Source organism: Neodiprion pinetum, chromosome 4 (genome assembly GCF_021155775.2).
Source record: "Neodiprion pinetum isolate iyNeoPine1 chromosome 4, iyNeoPine1.2, whole genome shotgun sequence".
NCBI classification, from domain to species: domain Eukaryota; kingdom Metazoa; phylum Arthropoda; class Insecta; order Hymenoptera; family Diprionidae; genus Neodiprion; species Neodiprion pinetum.
In genome coordinates, this window is record NC_060235.2 from 27,652,633 (window position 1) to 27,675,178 (window position 22,546).

A 22,546-nucleotide genomic window follows, 5' to 3' on the forward strand; every position below is an offset into this window, starting at 1 on the left:
AATATCAAATTATCCCAATACTTACAGAAAAGTTTAGTACGATTATCCATAATCAGAAAGAATATAGTTGAGATCAACGGTCCAATGTATGAGTGATTTCTGTAGTGTAATCGACATTTTTCTCGTCTATACATTTCGTACTTTTTCTACGAACCATTATTTTTATTTTATAATTACATATTTCAAATAAAAAAATTTGCGTTCAAACGATACGCTTGTTTTTTTTTTTTTATGGGTAAGTTAAGCCGAGAAATTCCAGCTACGCAGGCTTTCTGAATTTTTGACGAATTGCAATTCTCGCAAAATATGTTTAAAATGTTTCCGAAGAGTTTTACGGAGAATAAAATGAACCTAAAGGAATTGCTAATTTTACCAACGTGATGAAATTCGTCCGAAATCTTTGCGACGAGAAGCTTTTAAAATAATCGTAAGATACTTTATGGAAAGTGTCTGAAAATTTTGAGTCTCCCTTTCGAACCAATTCCGTGAAATTCGAACAACTACAACTACGTTGAAATAAATTCGGGGAAGAATGTCAAATGAACTTATTTTGACAAGATCGTCGAATTACGAATGATTTGAAAAACCGTAGAAGTAGGTAAAATAAATTTGGTATTTCAGACGTAATCAAAGCGATCGTCCAACACCCATCGTTCCGCATCGAATACAAATTTATTACCACTTTATATTTTATACTTTGAATAAATTGATGAAAAGGCATTTTATAACCCTACCCCTTGATTTATGCCCGCGTGGAAAAGTTGTATATTTACATATTATTGTATACGCGGAAAGTTTCTCAACTCGAATGTTACGTCAGGCACTCTTCTTCGCGACCCATTGAACGCTCAATCGTCGTTGTTTATAATAAATCGGCATTGTTATTCCCTAGAACATGAAAGACGGGTATTTTTTTATTTCCAATTGTTTACCTACGCGAGTTCGAATCATCTTCAACGCCTGAGGCGTATCAGAGGTTACGATTAGTTGCTCATCGCATCTTACGAAGTGGCTCGAATACGTTATACGCATGCATTATACACGTGGAGTGGTGATTTCGCCGTTGAAAGAAATCATTTCCATATACGTATAATGTGCCTGCGTGCGTGTATGTGTGTTTGTACACACAAATGCGTATAATAAAAACTCTGAGAAGTAATTAACGATATTTCCGCCCACGACGTTGTTTTCTAGCCCAGTGAAATAATACTTGTAATATGTAACGAACCGCAAAGAGAAAGAAAAAAAATATATATATATATGGTAGTAAAGAAAAACAAGATGTACACGTAACTGCATCGCTTTTTTCGATTACTGTAATGCATGTCAGCGAGAGTTCACGTGCAGATTTATACGGTAGAACCCGTATCTTGACAACGAACTTCTACACATCTTTTCTTCCCTCATTTAACGAAGCGTTTGCGAATTATGATTCAACGCTGTTGTAAATAAAAATAATTATCCGAACCAAAAGTTTTATATATATATGTGTATACGTGGGTACTGAAATTAACACGTTTTAGAAACTCATTTATTATACTCTATTCCTATTCATTTGCCAATCCTGACGAACGTGTTAATTAACGGAAAAAATTCACACAGATTCGTAAATTTGAAAAGAATTATCGAATCGTAGATGCGGTATTTGAAACATTGTGAGATGTTGAGTTTTGTGAGGAAAAAAAATCTATAACAAAATCATTCGATCCGTGGACTATAAAATTGGGGTTCTACTGTGTAGAACACGCTGTATGGATGTGACTGGGAAACGATAATATATGTATACTTGAGCGTAATATACACACCCGCGTACGTAGATAAAATCCCGTCAAAAAATGTTTATTATGAGAAATATATTACCCAAAACGAAGATGTTTGATCCGAATGAGTAAATATTTATTCGTCTATAATCTTACGTGCTTGATAGCGTCTTAGTGGTATAATTTGCTCCAAGTGAATTCGATCTTTTTCCTTTACTTTTTCATCTCTCTTTTCTCTTCTTAATTACTAGCATTCCAAGTATTCTTTGTAATCACGCCGCGCACAATAATTAGACACAGTACAGAAATTTATATCGCGTTCGTAATACACGTATTATAAATCGAAAGAAATTATTATCTTTCTTATTACACGATTTATGGACAAAATTTTCGGTCAAGATATAAGATTAAAGTTTCATCTGCGGCATAAATGTTTCATTGACTCTCGAAAAAAGTGTCAATATAATAACATTGATGTGTAATTATCATTTCTTAATACAGGCGAATGACCCGATGGACATTATTGGACATTCAAGTTTATTTTTTTTTTTTTATTGGTACTAATTATGAGAATCTGGGACAAAGCAGATTGTTCACATTTGAATGACTCCGAGCGAATTAACGCCGGTTAAATAATTTTTTCTTTTTTCATCATTCCTGATTCATTTTTTCTTTCACGTTCACTGACGAATATCAAACTGCTGTTCTCATTGTTTGTCATTTATATTCAGTCATTAGTTCCCATTTCTTCCATACATGGGGAGTTCCATACGCAATGTGCAATCGATTGTCCACGCCCCTTCCGATTTGTCTCAAACTTGGTCAAGTCAATTAATGGTTTGTAAAAAAAATTCCCCTAAATAATAAAAATTCTACCTTTTACAAGTTGCGAGTTACACCGAGTCCAAAATTTGTAATTATTTTTTTCACATCGCACAAATCGATTGCACATCACGTATGGAACTCCCCATATACATCTTGTTTTCTTCACTTCAAGTCTTCCGCTTGCATTCATTGTCACACGTGTTCGACGCGAGTTACACATCGCGACGTATATGCGTGCAATGCCTGTATCATTTCGTGCGAAATCCATTCCGTTCAACATTTGTCACGCACATGATTAACAATAAGCGGCATGCCAGGGCGCGCACGGCTATTACCTGCACGTCTGCAAATACGTGTGTATAAACTACGTAGGTATATATATATATATATATATGTATGAATGCTTGCACGTAGGTATAGATTGTGTTTTGTTCGAGAAAAGAAGAGGAGCGGCAGATGTGTTTAATAGAAAATTTTGAACACGTGCTGGGACCAATAACGGTGCGTCTGTGTGTGTGTGTACAATAATAAGAGCGAGATATATATCAATTATAAACAATCGTTGCGTCACGTTACTATAATACCGAAATTTTTATCGAATATGTTTATTATAACGCAGTGCAGATGTCCGATGATCTCGCGTTTTAATTGCGAGGCGCGTTATCGCCACTGAAAATAAGCAAATCTCAGAAGAGGATTCGTGCATGTATAATAAATAACAGTTGTCTACCGCATACGTGACGATGCGATTAGATCTAGAGATATTCCTTATCGCTAAATCACTGGCATCGTCGCGTCTTGTTGACGAATCCGATCCGTCGTTATCGCCTGACGCGTTTTTCCAATAAAACGTATACACGTCTTTTATAAGGAAAAAGCATTCCAGAGTTAATTTTCGCGTGCAGGTTAATTAATACACATGCCCATGGCTCTTAATAATTACCGATTACATCAACGAATTCGTCAACGTGATTTACGTTGTAATGCGCAGACTGAAAAAATGAGAAAACTTCCGTACAGAAAGTTCGCCGGCTTCGGTGAAACTGCACAGGCATCGGCGTCGGTGCGAAGTTGACTGCTGTTGCGATTCTCGCGCGCTGTTTGAATATATTGAATCGATCAACGGCGTTGCGGAATTTTAGCGGGTTACAGCGATGCGAGAAAATGTTGCGTCGGTGTTCCACATTCGTTGTTAGGATTTGCACCGAAGGGTTATTCACTTGGAAGTCAAATGAGTGATGCCGATTCAGTAAGATTGATTTCCAGTCTGTCGAGTATTTTTCATCGATTTTCGATGCCTTCCGACTCTCGGACAGAGTTACAGGTAATCACAAATAATCACTGGGGATCACCCAGAATGCTGGGAAATCATTGGAAATTAAGGGAAATCGAGGAAATTACACGATAAGGTAGAAATCTGTCCAATATTATCGTATTGAAATCATTTGGCGTTGACCGTAAGACCTAAAATGGTTTTCACAACTTTTCTGACTTTCTGGCATGCTTTTCATTCCAAGTAATTCACAATGATTTCAGCTATCTCGATCATCATTCCTCCGTCCATAAAATAGATGTGTGTTATGTAGTTGTTGCCAGTGTTTAATTGAATTTCATTTATAAATTTACAAAATGAGTAATGAAACGACTCAATTTCGACGTAACAATTTCGACGATTTGCAAAGAAAACAATTGTAAAAAATTTTTTTATCCGACGATGCCACAATTTCACGATTCAGATACGTCATTCATCATTGAATATGGCTAATCGATATTTACGTGAATTTTCGATCATTTAGATAAAAATATTTAATTGATTAATATGAAATACAATTTTTTGTAATAATATCTTTAGCACTTGTGATTAAATTTTATCCAAAGGGTTACCCTATTGACTACACGTTGAATATCCATATTTTAATAACTAATCGCCCAAAAACTACACGTCACATCTTTCTCAAAAAATTATCCTACACGTATTTATTAACGATTAATAAAATACAAAAAATTCAGCTTTTTATCTTTACATTGCTCTACGTGTCCGAAGAACCTTAAAAGGCGAGTCGTTTAAGAGAGAGGGATCATCGAGGCGATTTAAGACGCGTGTTTTGAAATAGCGAGAGTGAGAGAGTGAGGGAGAGAGGGAGGGGCGGGGGGAGAACTACTCGCTCGTCAAGTCGTACAGACTAAGTGACCAAGCGACCCCTCGTGATGAAATTGACCCTGGAAATTGACAAGGTCTCGCCGGTCAGCTCCTGACGCTTTCACAGCGCTGGATGGATGAACCGTGATGCAGGAAACGGTCGCTGCCAATTAGGAAGTGGCGATCGGGATTACTGGAACGTAGCCTAAGGCCGAATCTCTTCCTTTTAGAAACCGCGGAATCCATGACACGTGCAATTATCAATCAACCGAGTCGTCGAATTACACCCTACGACACATCTCGTTAAACTGCGGTTTAATACCAATGTGCGGGGATTATTTTTAGACACTCGTGTGGTCAGAGCTGACATTCGGTACTTGAGAGGCACTTGATCGTTCATCCTATTAACAACAGAAACACCGTCGCGTCACGAGAGAATCGTTTCGGGCTTCCGAGCGCTGTTCTTTCCGGGATTGAAATGTTCTTGACGTTGAATTCTTTAAACTTTGCCGTTTTCTAGCGCTCTAATTATGATCTAATGATCGTCTGTGGTGACTATTGAGTTATAAGGGCTGTATATTTTCTTTGGGACTTGCGTGAATTTTTTTTCCGAAACATCCATTGCACCGTAGGTGAGGACTGCAAGTCGGTGTATACGTGATACGATTCTTTAGCTGCTGGATCGGAAATGAAAGTCAACTTCCAGGCATCGTGCCACTCGGAACACTTTCACAAATACCGTATACTACGTCTTTCGTAGATTTTTGGGAACTATTACGCATCTCGTTAAGAGACGATATTATTACGCTGGAAGTAATTACGCCCAGCTTTCTTCTTGCTTCCTGTAGTGAAAATGTACAATCTATTAACTCGAGAAACTTTTCTCCAGAAGCCCTCCAAATTATAAAAATAAACAAACTTTACCAATCGTCGTACTTTAGTTTTTTTCGTTACAGTAAAATGACGAGTAATTGTTGAAACGTTGAACGTTAGATCTGAAGTTCAAAGGCGATTTAGCAGACTAGCATTAATCATCAACATCTAGTTATCGAAGCGATCGAAGTAAGTGGCTTCGTAATTGAGATTAAGTCGTACATCCAATTGATTTTTCTTTTATTTAAATTAGAACACACCGAAGAACACGAGGAATAAATTTTCAAGATGCCTCTCCGTCCCACTTCGAGTGTTTAATACGACAATCGGCTGTGATTTGTCTTCTATACGCCGATCTTTTCGTTATATCCTTGCCGATGCAATGTATCGACGAAGAGAAAAAATCCGCGTACGGTGTGTTAAACTGCTTCGGAAAATAAGAATAATAGAAACAGACTGTAACGATGGACTAACTTTTTTGCTCGGTATTTCTCTTCCCAGAGAAGAACGACGACGGAGTCAACACTTGGTCGACATGCGTGCCTTGACAATAAGTAATTGATCGAATTGCAAAATATCACGTACTTGTCAGAAAACTGTGCTCTATCACAAAATAGTCGTTGGCAAAGCTTGACTCGGCTTAATTATGCGCTTCGAAACTGGGTAAAAAAAAAACTATCGGGAATTTATCTTTAGCGAGAAATAAGCTTACTTTGTATAATGCGGATGGTAAAATTTTTCACCCACATTTTCACGCGACGCATTTACGAGGACTTGCGTTTCTTGAAAAAAGATTTTAACGTATAATATGTACATCGCATTTCACCATAAGCTTCAGACACATACAATTTTCGTTTTGGCGCGCAAGGATAAAAGAACGATTCCAATCTGTCAGGATTAGTCGCCAGGATTCCAATGACCGAGTTATGTTCGTTCTTTTACCGTTGGAAAATTTCACGCAGCGACGATTCTGTAACACGACCCAGACAAATGTAAAACGTAGAAAACTGCTTGCAAGTGTGTGTACGTATAAAGGAGCGAAGTGATAATTCAAAGTTATGTACAGCGGCGAGTTTTTTCCAGGAGTCAACGCACTTTTTAACCATCGCACGCGTAAGGAATCATCACACAGACGAGAATGCACAAATGGACGCGTCAGATGCGAAACGTCGTTATCCGTACGATCTTCGAGGGTATGTTTGGCTGGTGGTAAAGATCTTCGGCTGAACTTGACTCGCAATCAGGTAAATTTCCGTGCATAATTTACACAGGTGTCAACGTTATTTCTACAGGTGATTTACACTCAGCGTCAAATCAGAGATAACATCACACCGAGAGAAATATCTAGCTGCGTGTCCTTATAACTATTCGCATTTTTTAACGGGACCGAAAGATAATATTTTTAGGTACAAAATGAGTAGTAGAATTTTAAAAACATTTTTCGCTTGTTTTTATATTTCTCCGTTTCTTCTATTTTTTATTTTGTAAACTGAATATAATATCGTGTTCTCGAAGGATTCAACCACCGTTTGAAGTGTGAATCGTCTACAATAACTGAATCCTGGAGCTTTACACCGCACGCTATGCTTACATTATTTAGACACGCTGGTTCGTTAATTAGCTTCTGTAAATAAATTTACATTCGGTTCAACTATAATATTATTCAATATTTTTACCGAGATTTTATGTACAGGTTAGTCCAGACCGTTTAAGCTTGATCGTGAATCTGAACGAAATGAGACGATGAGATACGAATACAACAGAAAAAGGATCGGGAAGAAATTATTTTATCGAACACTGATGAAAAAATCTCCGTACTGAATGTTTTTATACTCTGACTGATTCTTTTAACTTATCTATTCAAATGTCGCGTCGTGTCGTTTTGTTTCAGGCTCAGATTTTCCTTACTTTCGTAGAGACTTTACCGTGTAAATTATGTTAGAAATGGTTAACCGCAAACTAACTTCTCGTTTTCATGTACAATTTTGCAAATCGTATTTTTTCTCCAAGTCCTACAATATGTCGTGAGAGTAAAATATAATTCAAATTAGCTAGGGTCATGTGATCAGATCAAAATGGTCCGCAAATAAAAGAAGAGAAGAATTTTAAAGCAAAAGAAACATGAGAAGAAAAGAACGGCAAGACTGTATTATAAAGTCATTTATCGACAACCGGCAAAGTATAGATTATACCTGGTAATATTAGAAGAAAAAAGAAGAAATACTAACAATAATTAGCGACTACGCTGATTTTCTCTTTATCTTTATTCTCAAATCAAAACAATACGCGGAATTCCAAATTTGCGTTAATATTCGTTTATTGCTTTTCGAGGGAAAATTACAGGCCATAATACGAAGTAGCTGCAAATAATTGTCCGACCTAATGAATAGCGAATTATACGAAAGTAAATTAGTAGAAAATTATATGACGTAATAACCTACGGTACCTAGTACAACAAAACGGATTTTTCAGCGAGGACGGGATTTCATGTGTTCGAGGTAAACAACAGCTTGATATCTCGTATTTTGTTATTTATCGTTACTTGCGATTCTTCGCGAAACTTGTGGTAATAAAAAATTGTATCAAAAAACGATTTTATCGTCTTTTACGGCAACTGTGAAATAATCTTTCGTTGAAACAATTATAATTTGTTATTCGGTCTCCAGACTACTTTCGATAAATAAACATTCCGCTCCTTCCGCTGCACTGCACAGTCGGTATTACTTTTTTCTTATTGTTAATACAACTCACAAGTAGAAAAAAGTCGGCTGTAATCTCTAAATTTTAATCATTAAAAATTCACCGATTCCCGTTTCAGTAATTTTTCACCAATTTTTTTTTACTGACTTCCACATCGTACACGCAGCGATTTTTCCCTAACAGCGTACACTTGAAAATGAGTATCGGTGAATTTTCAATGATTCAAACTTAAAGAGTTACGCTGCAACGATGACAAGACTGTCGTTACGATTTGGTACACAATTATAATCCCCGCCGGTCGTTTACTCCCTGTAATCGCAGCTTTTTATATTTTTAACGCAGACACCGTCTGATTAGTCACTTTTTTCATATCCGTCAGAACAATCTTGTAGCAACCTTACACCTTGGAAAAGAAACAACTACGTTCACCCGTTCTATGTGCTAGTCCAGAACAAATATCACCGCGAATATAATATTATTATGTATACACCTAATATACGGTAAAAACTCGACTGTGAAGCAATTAGTCGACGGCTGTTCGCTCATAATCCTACCTACGTTTATTCATTATAGGAGATGGGTATCACATTTACGTAAAGAAACACGATCGTTGAAAAAGTTCAAGTATCATGCTGAAAATGAATCCGCCGCGTCGTTTGCACAACGCGTTTTTTTCCTCCTTTTTTTTTTCTTGCTACAAATGAGACAAAGAAAAAAAAAAAAAATTCTTGCCACAAAGCAAATCCACCATAATTAGCTGCGGAAAGGAGAGAAAGGTGTTTAAGGTTTTGAGCTCTTTTAATCATGACTCTCTATATGTCGCAGTTCAATTAAATATTAAACAAACTAAATGTACGAAACAAGTTTAGTGGATGATCTCACTCGCGTATCAGCGGCTGTAATTTAAGAACAACTATCGTTACCTTGAAGCGATGTTTTTGTTTGTTTTGTTTGTTTTTACTTTAGTTTTTAAAGCGGTATTATCTCGCCGAGAAATTTTGACTGTATCGAAATTTAACGTCGACGATTTCATTTTCACTATACACTTATCTTATTCACCGTCTCTCGCACACACGTAAATGCCTTTTGCAGTACAAACACGGACACACGCCTGGAGTGCTGTATTAACTCACGTGAATATAGTCATGTGTCAAAGCGAACTAAAATCAGGCTAAATTGTTTAAATTGATACATCAATCTGTTCCGCGTCCTGACGTACATACATAGCTGTGTGTCCTGTATTGCATGGGTGTAACATCGCACATGCGTGCGAACAGTTATTTTTTTTCCGCCCTTGTTTTCCAGTTTATAATAATACTAATAATAGACGCATTTATAACAAACCTACACAGCTAAAGATCAATAATTATCACCCGATTATGTGGTTACGACGTGTCGCATAAACCACATTCGACAGATATTCATCTATATTTTTATTCCCACGTCATACATTTAAGTACACCAATAGGTTCGTTATCATTAAGAATAATCGACCATAGAACCGGGAAATTTTTTTTTTTTTTTGCTATCGAAGAAAACTGAATTCGCGTCAATTATTACTCTTCAAATAATTTTTCAATTAAATTGAATACGATACGATTCTGTTAATTACAGTTATAGGACATACTTTCTGTACACTGGTTAAAAAAAACTCAAGTACCGGGGTTTAAATCGAACAAATAACAGTGCAAAGCTTATAAATTTTGCAATTTTTTCACCAAGTCTTGTGCTTTTAAAAAATTTCAGTTTTCTCGTCGCGAAAATCTTCGCTCGAGTCGTAATATTGAAAATTTTCTTCCGTTTTATTTTGTGCATTTTATGTACGTATTTGTCTAATTGAGCCCACCGTCAATTATACGTAAACCGGTGGAATATTTTTATTGTAAATATTTGTGCGACTCGCTGTGTGCCAGAAGTCTCTTGGGCATAATGAGATCCAATTAGCGATAGGTACAAATTTTTCCTTTCACACGTAATAATACAACTATCCTCGATCTCGTTGCGGATAATTATACATATAGGTATAATACTTGTACATACGGCGTTATTTTATTCGTCTAGATAAAAAGATGTTGTAAAATGATTTGACAATTATTTAGATGAAATCTTTGTCAAACGCCGGGGATCAGAAGAGGAGAAAATATTTCTGTTCGTATGTTTGACGCGAAATGTGAAAGAGGGATTTTCCATGAGAATTCGAGTAACTTTTAAGCCCATTTTTACTCGATTTTCGCTGCCGATTTGCACGGCATTGGTAATACAGATTTTTTTCACGATCCTTTACTTGTTCACTTAATGTGTTTGAACAAGATTGGCATCGCCTTTTAGAAAATTTTGTTACTCGATGATTGGAACTGATTGTTAATATATTGTGAATATATGTGCTATTATAAAAAATTGAATGGTAGAATAATTGACGAAAAAGAAAATGAAAAAATACCACGCAATAATTTTTAACCAGCTTATCGGAACGCGATATGGGATGTGACAAATGAAACAGTGACTCATTTAAACAGATGTATCGTGAGAACTATTTGTAAAATTGAATATGCGTGGAAAAATAGAAAACACAAAACAAGCACTTCGGTAACCGGCTTCAAGCACTTTGTTTTCACGGCAAAAATTTGTGTCAAATAACTTGAGAGCCTCTTGTACCACTTGCGAGACTTCAATTGAAAACAAACTTCGACTTTGATAATTCGATTATGTGCGCAGTAATTGAAGTAACTGCAGTCAATATTGACCAACTTATACGTACATAATGAAAGCCGTTCGTGATTGAAAGGCTGAGAAAAAATACCGAGACTCGATTTAGCCTCGAAAGACGGGATAAAAGGTGACGGTAAAAATCTAGCAAGGTGAAGATCGGATGTCGGTTGAATTGGCACGGAATGCCCTATGTATGAGTATTCCATCATCGCTGATTCGAAGTTTTGCGACGCCACGCGTGATTCGGCTCCCCTGACCACCGAGATTTAATCGGTTAAAACGGAAACTGCATGTAATATATCTAGGTATAAAAACGATGTGGGTATAATTTTTCTAAACTAACGGAAGCTCCAATAAAGCTTAAACCGAACGATCTGGCAATTCGCATCCTATACAAAATGTGCAATATATGTATAGGGAATGCCTTGCGAGCCTGACAAACGTCCGACCCTCACCGTTTCTGATTTTATTCAAAACTTTTTCTGCAATCGTCACAACTCTGAAACGGTACCCCGAATTTTTTCAGATTTTGTATTCGACTGCTGAAATATTTACGAATGTTTAAAGTTATGAAAAATGGAAATAAATAAGCCCGTCGTGTGCCCGGTCTTGAAATATTTGGAAAAGAAAATACAGTTTTTGAAAGTTTCTTGAGAATTTTAAACAAGATCCTTATCAAAATCACTCTCAATATTTATAAATAATTGACCGGTTGAATAAAAAATGTGAAAAAAAATTCAGGGTACCGTTTCAGATTTAGGACAATCGCAGAAACAATTTTGAACAAAATCAAAAATGATGAGAGTCAGATGCTGGTTGGTTTCGCATGGAATTCACTTAACATGACAATTTACGCGGACTATTTTTTTGAAAGGTAAATAAATATACATTGGAATATTATATGTGTGATATACTTATATGATCAAACAGAATTAAGATTGTTATGACATTAAGTCGAGGAAACATGAAAGGTGTACTGGAATTGAGGATGTTTCAGTTGGGAGAAAGAGAAGAAAGATGCTAGAGAAGTAAGGGAAAAAAAAAAAAAAAATGCTACAATATAAAAAAATAGCGAAAAATTAGCCAATTTATTATGACGTTAGGATTCAAGAAGCATACTTGCAGCGTACAACCAAGGATGTCTATCCGCAAAGTACGCACACCTTGCCTTTCGCATTTCAATCCAAACACGATCGATTTCGCAATCGAATTTGCGTTTTACTACGTATCTTTGGAAAAAATTAAAAATAAAACATGCGGAAAAAGTTTCCACCCCTAGTAGGTACGAGTAAGGGCGAATAAAGCAAAGCTCGTTCGAACTTTTTCATTTCTTGTTCCTGTATTTTTTTTTCTTTTTCGAAGATACTGCAAGTTTGCCAGTTAAAGAGGGTGAAAAATTATTCACTGTTCCGATTGAATAATTCGGTGCAAATAGTACTGCGGAACTTTTTTTCAACAATTTTATTTCTCTCGTCGTAACTTTTCAATCAGATCCTGTTAAAAAATGTTGAAACGAAAAGGTGATGAAACAGAGCTTGAAATAGTGCCACTGAAGCTGATCTTGTTTCATTTAAATTTCAAAATTACTGCGGCGGGGGAGAAAATCGTAAAACACTGAAATTAAAACGTAAACACGTCGATATTTTAACTATGACATCACAAAAATCTCATTATTTGTCTGATTCCGAGAAGGAATAGCTGACTTAATTCGTAGATTAATTTTCCACAGATCGTCTGAGTCAAATTGTGATCAACGATTATAATATTACTTATTAAATAATAAGTTCAACGTCTGTAGATTAATACGATTACACATATCGGACTTATTTTTGTCAACTCACGAACTTAAGAATCTATCTCACATATAATTCGTAGGGAAGTCATTTACGAACAAAATGAGCTACTTTTTATCGAATCAGACGAACTATAGGGACTTCTCGGTGAAAAAATATTGGGAAAATGTGATTTCTCTGACGTTGTTAATGACAAGATGTTCACTGTAAAAATCTGATTCATCTCGATTAGATTGAGACGATGATAGACTTTTGATTTATTTATTTTTTCTAGCCGACTATATGTCCCGAACATCCTTAATCATTCGTGATAAATTCAGAAATATCGAGTGTTATGTTCTACTGATGAAAATCTCAGAAAGAAGAGAAATAAAAATGCAGAGAAAAAAATTTACCGCGATGATTTATAATCAAACCGATGCGTATAATAATATAGGTGGAAATTATAGTCGCAGGCATGCCAACTTTGTTTGTGTACAATGTTCTGCTACTTGGTAGTTCCTCAGCTATTTATGCGTGTTTGCAGTTTACTAATAAACATTGTTTTATAATAGAGATGAAAACATTGCGCTAATGGTTATATTCATATACAGAATTCGCTGAAACCGTCGATTGAGTTATAATTAAGATAACTTGTTATATTATCACGTGCTGATGAGACCGCTGGCTAATATTTGAAATTGACTCATTTCTAACATCTGGTTGTGTCTAAAATTCGATGTATTTTTCCATAGTCATTATTTTTCGTTACGACACATGCGTTCGGAAATTCTTTAACGGATGCTTCGAAACGGTTATCCGCTGCTAATTGCTGCGTATTAAAAACCCCGCAAGATAATTCTGAAATTACGTTTTTACCTGTCAGTCGCAATAATAAATCCTGATGATGAATTTTCAGGTGAAAAACTTATAATGCAAAAATTTGCACTCGATGTGAATTTCTGTTCAACTTCAACGAATTGTGGAGTCCACAATGAATTGTCACGTGAGTTTTGAAACCGAACGAAAAAACAGATCGATCTACACAGTTTGATTTAAATTACAATTGTAGTTATATTTTTTAACGTCTTTGTGGACCGATTTAAAAATCCTCTGGAATTTTTTGAGAATATTTATAAACGATATTAATTTCTAATTCGTAATTGATTTAAAACACCTGCAGTTTGATCTTCTTAGTTCGTAACAACTTGAAGAAGTCATTCTTAGTTTTTATTTTCAAATATATATTTAGCGATACATAATATAACAAATAATATATCTTCATGTTTTATATTCCGCAATTTATTTCTCACAATATAGTCACTTGAACTTGGCTGCAAACATTTTTGTCAGACAGTTGACAAAGTTGAACAAACATAACAAATTTCTGACCGAGGCTAAGGTGACGGTGTAAAAAAAAAAAGTGAATAACGATCCAAAACGTTCAAGATCATTGGATTTCTAGATGTGACGTAAACGTAACATAAAAAACGGGTGTTATAATATTTATACGATACGAAAAGTGTCATTAATTCACGTCCATTTTTGTCCTCTGCCGCTTGTTTTTTCTTTTTTTTTTTTTTTTTTTTTTCTTTCTTTCTTTTATGCTTTATTATACATTCCAGTTAGAGCACCAGGATTTTCAGATGACGAATTACTGTAGCTAATTGGATAACGTGCGTGTAAACATATAACTTATTTGTTTATCTTAGAACGGATCCTCGCTACAACTGCGTGGTTAAAGTTTGACGTGACACAGGAAAGATCTTTCTTTTTTTGCCTCGTTTGTTTTTTTAAATTGTATCGCACTTCGCGGTATTTGTTTCTCTCTCTTTTTTTTCTCACGCGCTAATCAAAGAAAATTTCAACAAACTAATCTTTATTATAATACACGTGTACATGCGTACCTACATATCTACTAAGCAGTGAATAAAGGAGTGCAGTAAAAACCAGTGTATGTAACCTCAAGCCGCAATTTGTTCGAATATATAATTGATATTGTTTACATACATTAAACATTTATGTACCTACGTTGTTCATGTTACAGAGAGTACACATTGATAATAAACGGCAAACGCTCTTTCCTTTTGCGGCTATGATTTAAAGTGTGACGGAAATAAGGAACGTTTTTTTTGTTACATATACATATGTGGTGCATTCCAAGGGAATTTGACTAGGGTCTGTCTGACCCTCACCCTCTTGTATCTGGTTGTTCCAGGTCTCGAAAGGCATTCAAGTTGTTTTTTCAGATTTTTATAACTCTATGACATCCCCAAAGCCGTTTAAATTGTTATATTTCGACAGTAATTGCGACATTTTTGAAAATCATAAAAAAAAATTACACAATATCTGAAGCCCAAACCAAAAACATCCCAACCAACGTCAAATATAAAACTCGCGGACCAAATCCAAGAGGTTGAGAGTTAAACTCTGGTGAAATCGACGTGGAATGCCCCATATATATATATTTTAATTTACCTTGTGTTTTGCGTACAAGTTTCACTCAGTGTTGGTGGCTAAATCAGTTATTAATGATTCTGACAAATGCATGTTACCGACGTCAAATTCAGGCATACTCGGAAATCAAAGTAATTAGCAGGTTATGCAATCTTCATGCTTCGAACGAGAATGGCTGAGACGATTTAGAAACAAAGAGAATCGGAGATGCTGAATTCAGTTTTACGTAACTTCTCCGAATTCCCTAATGTTTAACTACGTATTTACTGCACAGGTAGGTGTGTAAGTATGTTTAAGTTAATGGCATTCGTTATTCACGTGCAGATTGTTCTTTCTAGGAAAATTGGTGAGTAGAAATTCAATACCGCTCTGTTGATTTAATTACGAGATGGTCATACGTTGAGAATTTATAAAATTTACATATGTGGAAGCTACGATTACTTTTCTTAAATCTCGAGAGAAATAAACAAACTCTAAAATTTTAAATCACAGCTTAAGCATTGATCTTTCACTTCAAATCGATTTAAAATGTTAAAAGCGTGATGGATTCGTTCTAATCCTCACTTATTATTATTATAAGATTTTTTTCTTTTTTTTCTGGTTTAAATGGTAAATTTAATATCACTGTTTTAATCGAAATCAGTATCAGTGGAATCTTTTACAATTAAATATATACCGATACAAGTATTTTGCAAAAAAAAAAATGTGTTAACAGAGTTGTAGAAAGTAATTTTTTCAAGAAAATAAATTATCGTGGCATAGAATCGAACGAATCTGTCATATACTTGACAATCTTGAAGTGAATTTTGAAGTGACAAATCTTTGTCCAGGTTTGAATTTATATTTTTTGTATCTTTTTTCTCTCAGCTTGGAAAAATTCTCGCACCCTACGAATGTGTGAATTTAGTAAACGGAAGCTGATTCTTGCAGGCTTTCCAACTTTCTTAATTCAAATCGACGAATTATACCGTACCTACTCATTTAGGTACGTTACATTAACTTACACCGTAAGTATAAAAATAATTATATCACCCGATGATTTTCGAAACAGTGAAGTAAATAATCGCAAGAAATAAAACGACCGCGGACAATTTAATACTTGCATCGTACACTGTTCTACAATTTTAGGTACGAATTCGTCGTTTTCACGTGCATTTATTCCGGGTCGACAGACTGGTTTTTTTCGTGGCGTGGAGAAAATTATCGTGACCATATCCCGTATTCAGCTGATAAAAATCTCTCTTTTACCTTCTACCAAACGGACGTATACAACGACGTAGGCATACGTGCACCGTTCGCATGTGTCCGACGAATACGCGGGGATTTAACTGTATTTTAACGCATTCAGTTTACTACGCACAACTGTCTGCTGAAATAAGGGTTAAAACTCCCTCATGATATACTAAGATCGATTATTATATGGCACGAAAATTTTTACTCGGAAAAAGATTGGAGAGTATTTTTTTATTTTTCGTTTTTTTGAAACTAGTAACACGCTGCGAAGGGAACGTGATGTAATATTTTATATTTCTAAACAGGGTGGGAAGAAGATATTCATTGCGTCTGAATTAGGATCGGTGTTTTTCGAACGGGGGAATTTAGAACGACGGTGGATCAAAAGCGCAGTAAAAAAAGAATGACCAATTTTCGGTTAAATTAAAATACCGTTTTGCTTTTTCCGTTGCAAATGCTGTACGAAAAAGTGTTTGTACATTTTATACTGCAGCTTCAACGAATTTTTAAACCGCGTCAAAATGTTGAACAGCTCGAATATACATCTGTAGCAATTCCATGGCCGATGATTCAGAATAATTTCTTAAAATCGCATTTTGCTGCAACGTATTTCTCGTTATCTATACCGTAAACTTATTTCTATATTTATGAGTGATAATATTGACAGATTTGAGAGTTTTCAAACAAAGGACAAGCCGCGGGTTTAATGAAAGAGCCATTTGAGAATGGTGGGACGAAGTCCGTCACATGTGTCATCCAAAATTGACATTAAGATTTTTTTCATAATTGCGTCATGGAATCGCACGGTGCCGACCCAAAAATAGTTAATTTCTTATCACTCTCCAGCCGTCTCTGAACTTTATCTCAAAAACCTTTAAATAACGCATCTCTATACCTATTGTCACTGGTTGTTATCATTTATTATCTTCTGTTTGGTACTCTTCTTTCTATATACGCGGTGATAAATAAAAAGTATAGAGATAAGTTACGCCAATTTATTCGCCTGACCTAATACCTCGAGACCTGAGATAACCGACGTTATTTCTTCTTCTCGCGTGTGTCTGTACACGTTTTCTTCACGTCGAGTCTAATTATTTTTCAATTCGAACACAGAGTTCGGTTAAACACGAGAATATATGTATATACGAGTATATTCACTTGTGTTCACCTGTGAACATGAGAATCCGTGAATAATTTTACACACCGGATTTCTATTCGAGTGAATTTCAAATAACATGTTTCGAAGACAAAAAAGTTAGACAGAAAATTTCCATTATTTCCTGTCGGGTCCTTCAGAATTGACGCAAAGCAACGTGTGTACAATTTCGGAATTCCCAAGTCCATAATTTGAGTTCAGGAAAAATTTTCTGATGTAAATATTTTCTAGAGAATGGAGAAAGAAAACCGATACGAAGATAAGAACGTAAATAAAAATACCCGCGGTAGCATTCCAACCTTATTCTGTAATGCTTATTATATTTTGTAGCTGCAGACACACAGGTGAGTGTTGAAAGCAATTTTTCACCTCACGTGTTATAATAGGTGAATAACCTATGCATATATGTATATATATATATATATATATATACGTATATATGTACAAATATATGGCAAATTTCTCTGCAGCGTCAGTTTTCACAATTTAATTTCTGCGAGCTAGTTTCGCAACCGCATTAAACAGCTGACGGATAACTGGATGTGTAACTATAACAGCGGTATATTTTTTCAACTGAGAGTCTCAGAAACTGTTATTTGAAAACTAGCGGTAGCATCAATTATTGCAGTAATTCTAAATTCGGTTTTTATGCCTCAGAGAATCTGCAGATCGAAAACTTCTACACGTGCCAGAATTAAAGGGGGATCGACGAAGGTGCGTCAATAGTTTAATCGAATGAATCGATTAAGACATTTTATTCGCGTGATGGGTACAAAAAAGCAATATGCATGTTGTGTTAACATGTGACTTATATGTGTATATGTATATTTTGTAGCTACTCTCAGGCACATTGCATTATTTTACAATTTTGCCAGTCATTGAATTTCCGTCGTAGAGATAAGGTTGAACGAGTCATGGTCAATTTTATGCAATTCAGAAAGCCGGTTTGCGAAAGTAAAAAAGTAAACAAATAAAACACTTGGCGTACATGTTGTGAAGGAGTTGAAGAAAGTGCTTCCTCATAATCCGATACATGTACCTATAAAGTGTTCTCTTACGTCTCGTGGAGTTGAAAAAAAAAAATTCAGTACCAATTGAATTATTTAGTGTGAATTTGTTTGTAAACTGTGATACCTTTTGCAATGTAATGTAATAATAATCAATGGTTACAGAGGGAATTTGGTAATTAAAGATTACGTGGCTGCAGTGCCGTTTTTCAAAAATGTGTTTCTTCTTGGAGCATCGAATTCAATATGTGTAGAGTTATAAATGACCGGAAATTCGTTAAATGGCGGGCGATTCAAATGCCATGTAAGTGATGAACGAAGAAATTGCGCATTTATACGAATTGAATCGGAAAGATATTCTGAATGTACGTTGCTGCTTTTCCTCTCACTTGTTCCCGTGCCTTATATGAATTATTATCCGAATAGACGATGGTTCCTTGATCGTTAATGTCTTGTCACCGTTTCGTTGGACTTTTCGAGGTGTCATCGTGGGTGTCAAAACATGCATTCATGCATGCGTAAATATACGAGCGTCGTATTCTTAAAGGGTAAAAATTTTCCGTGGAAAATAACCAGGCGTCTAGAAATTATTTTAGTGTGTTTTTCGAAGTGAAATTGGGCATGATACTTCCAAGAGACAATAAAAATCTCTCTTGTTACAATTGCCACGGGGCAAAATGCGAGTATTGTTTACTATACGAGTATAACGAGGTGTTTCAAACCGTCGTAGCATCGATCAACGAACCGAAATCAACTACGCAGCGAAGTGAAATAACCGATCGTTTTTCACGCGGACGGTTAAAGACAAATTAAATCGGTCGAGTCAAACTCCGTGACTGATCTAGGTAAGATTTATGTTATTAATTTGGTCGCAATTATCAACGGCGAACGTTTTGAAAAATTATAATAAAATAAAAAATAAAACAATGTAGAAGGAAACAAATTTGTCAAATATGGAAGAATAAAAATTATAAAATGATTGGAGGAATCGATCGTATTGTTTTGAATGATTACGGATAAATTTTCACGAAGGATAGTCGAAGCGCATGATTTTTATCGGTATAACATAGACGACAAATAAAAGCCCTGAACCCGATTGAATTTGGTTTTGCATGTTATATAGTTATTAAAAATAACAAAAAATTATTTGAAATATGAAATAAAAGGGTGTGTCTTCGTGTTTCGTCGGTGGTATTCGTGAATGAAATTTAAAAAAAAAAAGAGTACAAATGTACCTATGTCATATTATACCTATGCACAATATTCACATTCTTGAACAAAACGAGGAAACTACAAAGAGCCGAAATCTTTTACCAAACCAAACGTTATGCAATATATCTTCATTGTTATCCAAATGCGTCAGAAAATCGTTACATCATTTCAGGTAGATTATGCGCACATGCATATACATATAAGCACATGTACGTATTCTATAGAAAACTAATAATTTGTTTTTCTACAACAATGACTTTTTACGTTCCCGGTGTATTCTTTGATATATCCTATATCTAAACACGTTTGCCAATAATTTGTCTGGTGAATTTCAAAAGTAACAAGCTTACAAATCTCGATCAAAATACTCTCAATATTTTGTGTATATATTATGTAATACTAGTAATACTAATAACAATATGTATAATTTAACTCGAGCCCGTTAAGTTCTGGTAAACAAGTAAAATACATCGGTTCACGTATTTTTATGCTTTTTTTTCCATGTGAGTTACGTGTTGATTAATTGAATTACAAATTTGCAACAAAGTTGGCAAAAAATGAGTCATGGATGCGAAAATCAACAAAACAGCGAAGCGTTCGTAATATTACAAAATTTGCATCTCTTTTCAGCAGGAAATATTCATGCAGACAATTTCTCACAATTAATTGATTACAGTCATGTTTTTACGAAACAAAAGATTAAAATCAACTAACAATAAAATACAGTCGTTATAACGTTCAACAAATAATCCTCAAATCATTCTTGACGTCCGATATGAGTTTACAAATTTGAAAATAAGCAGACTCATCAGTATAATTGTTCTATTAATAAAATATCCCAAGAACAGCGTTACAAGGTTCGAAACAAACTGCGTTTCTCTTTTCGATAAAAATTGTATGAACAAATTTTCTTTCTTACAACCACGTATCCTATTATTTATGCAATTATTCACGTTATTTATAAATATTCAAAATGGAAAACGACCTGTGTTTTCACCGCAATGATTCAGAATAATTTCGAATCGCGTGGGCTGTAATCTAGTCTGAAAGACAGTAATGCAAACACGTGATCCCCATTTGGTCTGCGCGTAGGTGAGACTGAGTTGACAATATTATTCAATCAATCCCATGTTTGGCCGAGCAAAACTGACAACGAAACATGAAACCCTCAAGCTTTTCAGACTTTTCGAGAACTGAAGATATACTTTTTTCCTTTTGACTATTTTGCAACTGTACGATTTGAACTTGTGTTTTCTCAATTTATTCAAAAACAATCCTGGACTATTTCTATTTTCTACCACACATCGAAAAGTGTAATAGTTGTGGGTAAAAAAATGAAAACTCGCATCACATTCTTTTGTAATTCGAACCATATTCAAACTCTCCTTGTAACGGTGTAATCAATTTTTTCCAAGATTTTCTAACAACCGTAACGTACGAAATTTGTATAAACCGTATAACGCCAAAGCAATGTGTATAAGACCCAAGCCCGCTACTGTAATCGAAATTTTCACAATCAACTCTCCAGCAAAATATTCAGTCTGTGACCTTTATGTGGAAAACCATAACCTTTCAACATTTGTCAAAAAACTTTCCTGTAGCAACAGTTCTAAACCTTCACGCACACTGCGTATATAATCCCCCATATCTAAGCACAAACCTTATAATACGGTATATACAGGGTGTCCCAAAAGTCGTTAGACTCGGCGGTCGCTGCAGGCACCGGTTCTCTAAGCTCGGGCATAAACGGGCGCCAAGGATTGTGAGTCTTGCACAAAAATGAAAACGCAGCGTTGCGACACCTGCGAACGGTGGCACGAAAAGCCGGTAAAGTCGCAAGTTTCACGGGGCCCGTTGAAAGAAAAGTTGGGACGTCCGGGGTCCGGCGATTCAATATGGCAGGTGGGGCCCCTCGGCTCGGCTCTTCCGCTTCGGCTGACCGCCGGCCGATCGGGTGTCTCCGTCTCTCGCGGCGAAGAACGAGCCGCTGCATACCAAAGACGAGATCGGGCCCATTTTGAGGGCCGTTTCAGTGAGTTCTGACCCGCGGGCAGGAGGGGGGATGTGGATTTGCACGTGCTCGACGATGCACGTCAGAAACAGGCTACTGGCACCTTACCTGACCGATGTGTACGTATACGTAATCCTGTGCAGTTGTGACGCAGACGACGTTGGGCCTGACCGTCTAGGCGTTGGGCCCGAGTTGTTTTCCTGGCGCTTCTCGCTCGCCGGAAGAGGGCGGCGTTCGCAGAACGGGTCACAGCTCGGCTGTTTGTTAACAATTTCGCACCGTTTTATTCGAACGCGGAGGGACAAAAGCTACGTCGCTTATCGCGCGCGAAACGCGCAGCACCAACGGTATCGACGACTTATTAGAGGTACGCTCGGCGAAAGACGGCCGGCAGCACAACAATTCCAGCAGACCCGACTCGCCGCGGCAACATAACTGGACACCGGCTGCTCGGGTGGGGATACTGAATAAGAGAAAGAGCTGGCGTAGGTGGGCCCTCGGTCCCAATGCGCGCATGACGCCTGCGTACTCCGAGGGCCTTGCAAGGGCCCCGATGGAACAAGTCGGATATTAAATACTCTTTCGACTCTTCGGGCGTGCAACGGATTGTAGTTTCTGGGACTTGGAAACCTGAATTTTCGGGGCCTACGAAGTCTGGGAACTATCGTAAAAACGCCCAGACAACAAGTCA

At 36.3% G+C, this 22,546-nt stretch overlaps 1 protein-coding gene across 1 annotated transcript in view; it reads right to left on the minus strand.

Moving 5' to 3' along the window:
- Window positions 1-22,250, minus strand: part of LOC124217069 (uncharacterized) — a 68,997-nt gene extending 46,747 nt beyond the window's left edge. Inside the window, exon 1 of the mRNA XM_046622329.2 lies at window positions 21,964-22,250. The gene's annotated coding sequence lies outside the window, so the exon portion shown is untranslated. The remainder of the gene's footprint in view (window positions 1-21,963) is intronic.
- Between the last annotated feature and the right edge of the window lie 296 nt (window positions 22,251-22,546).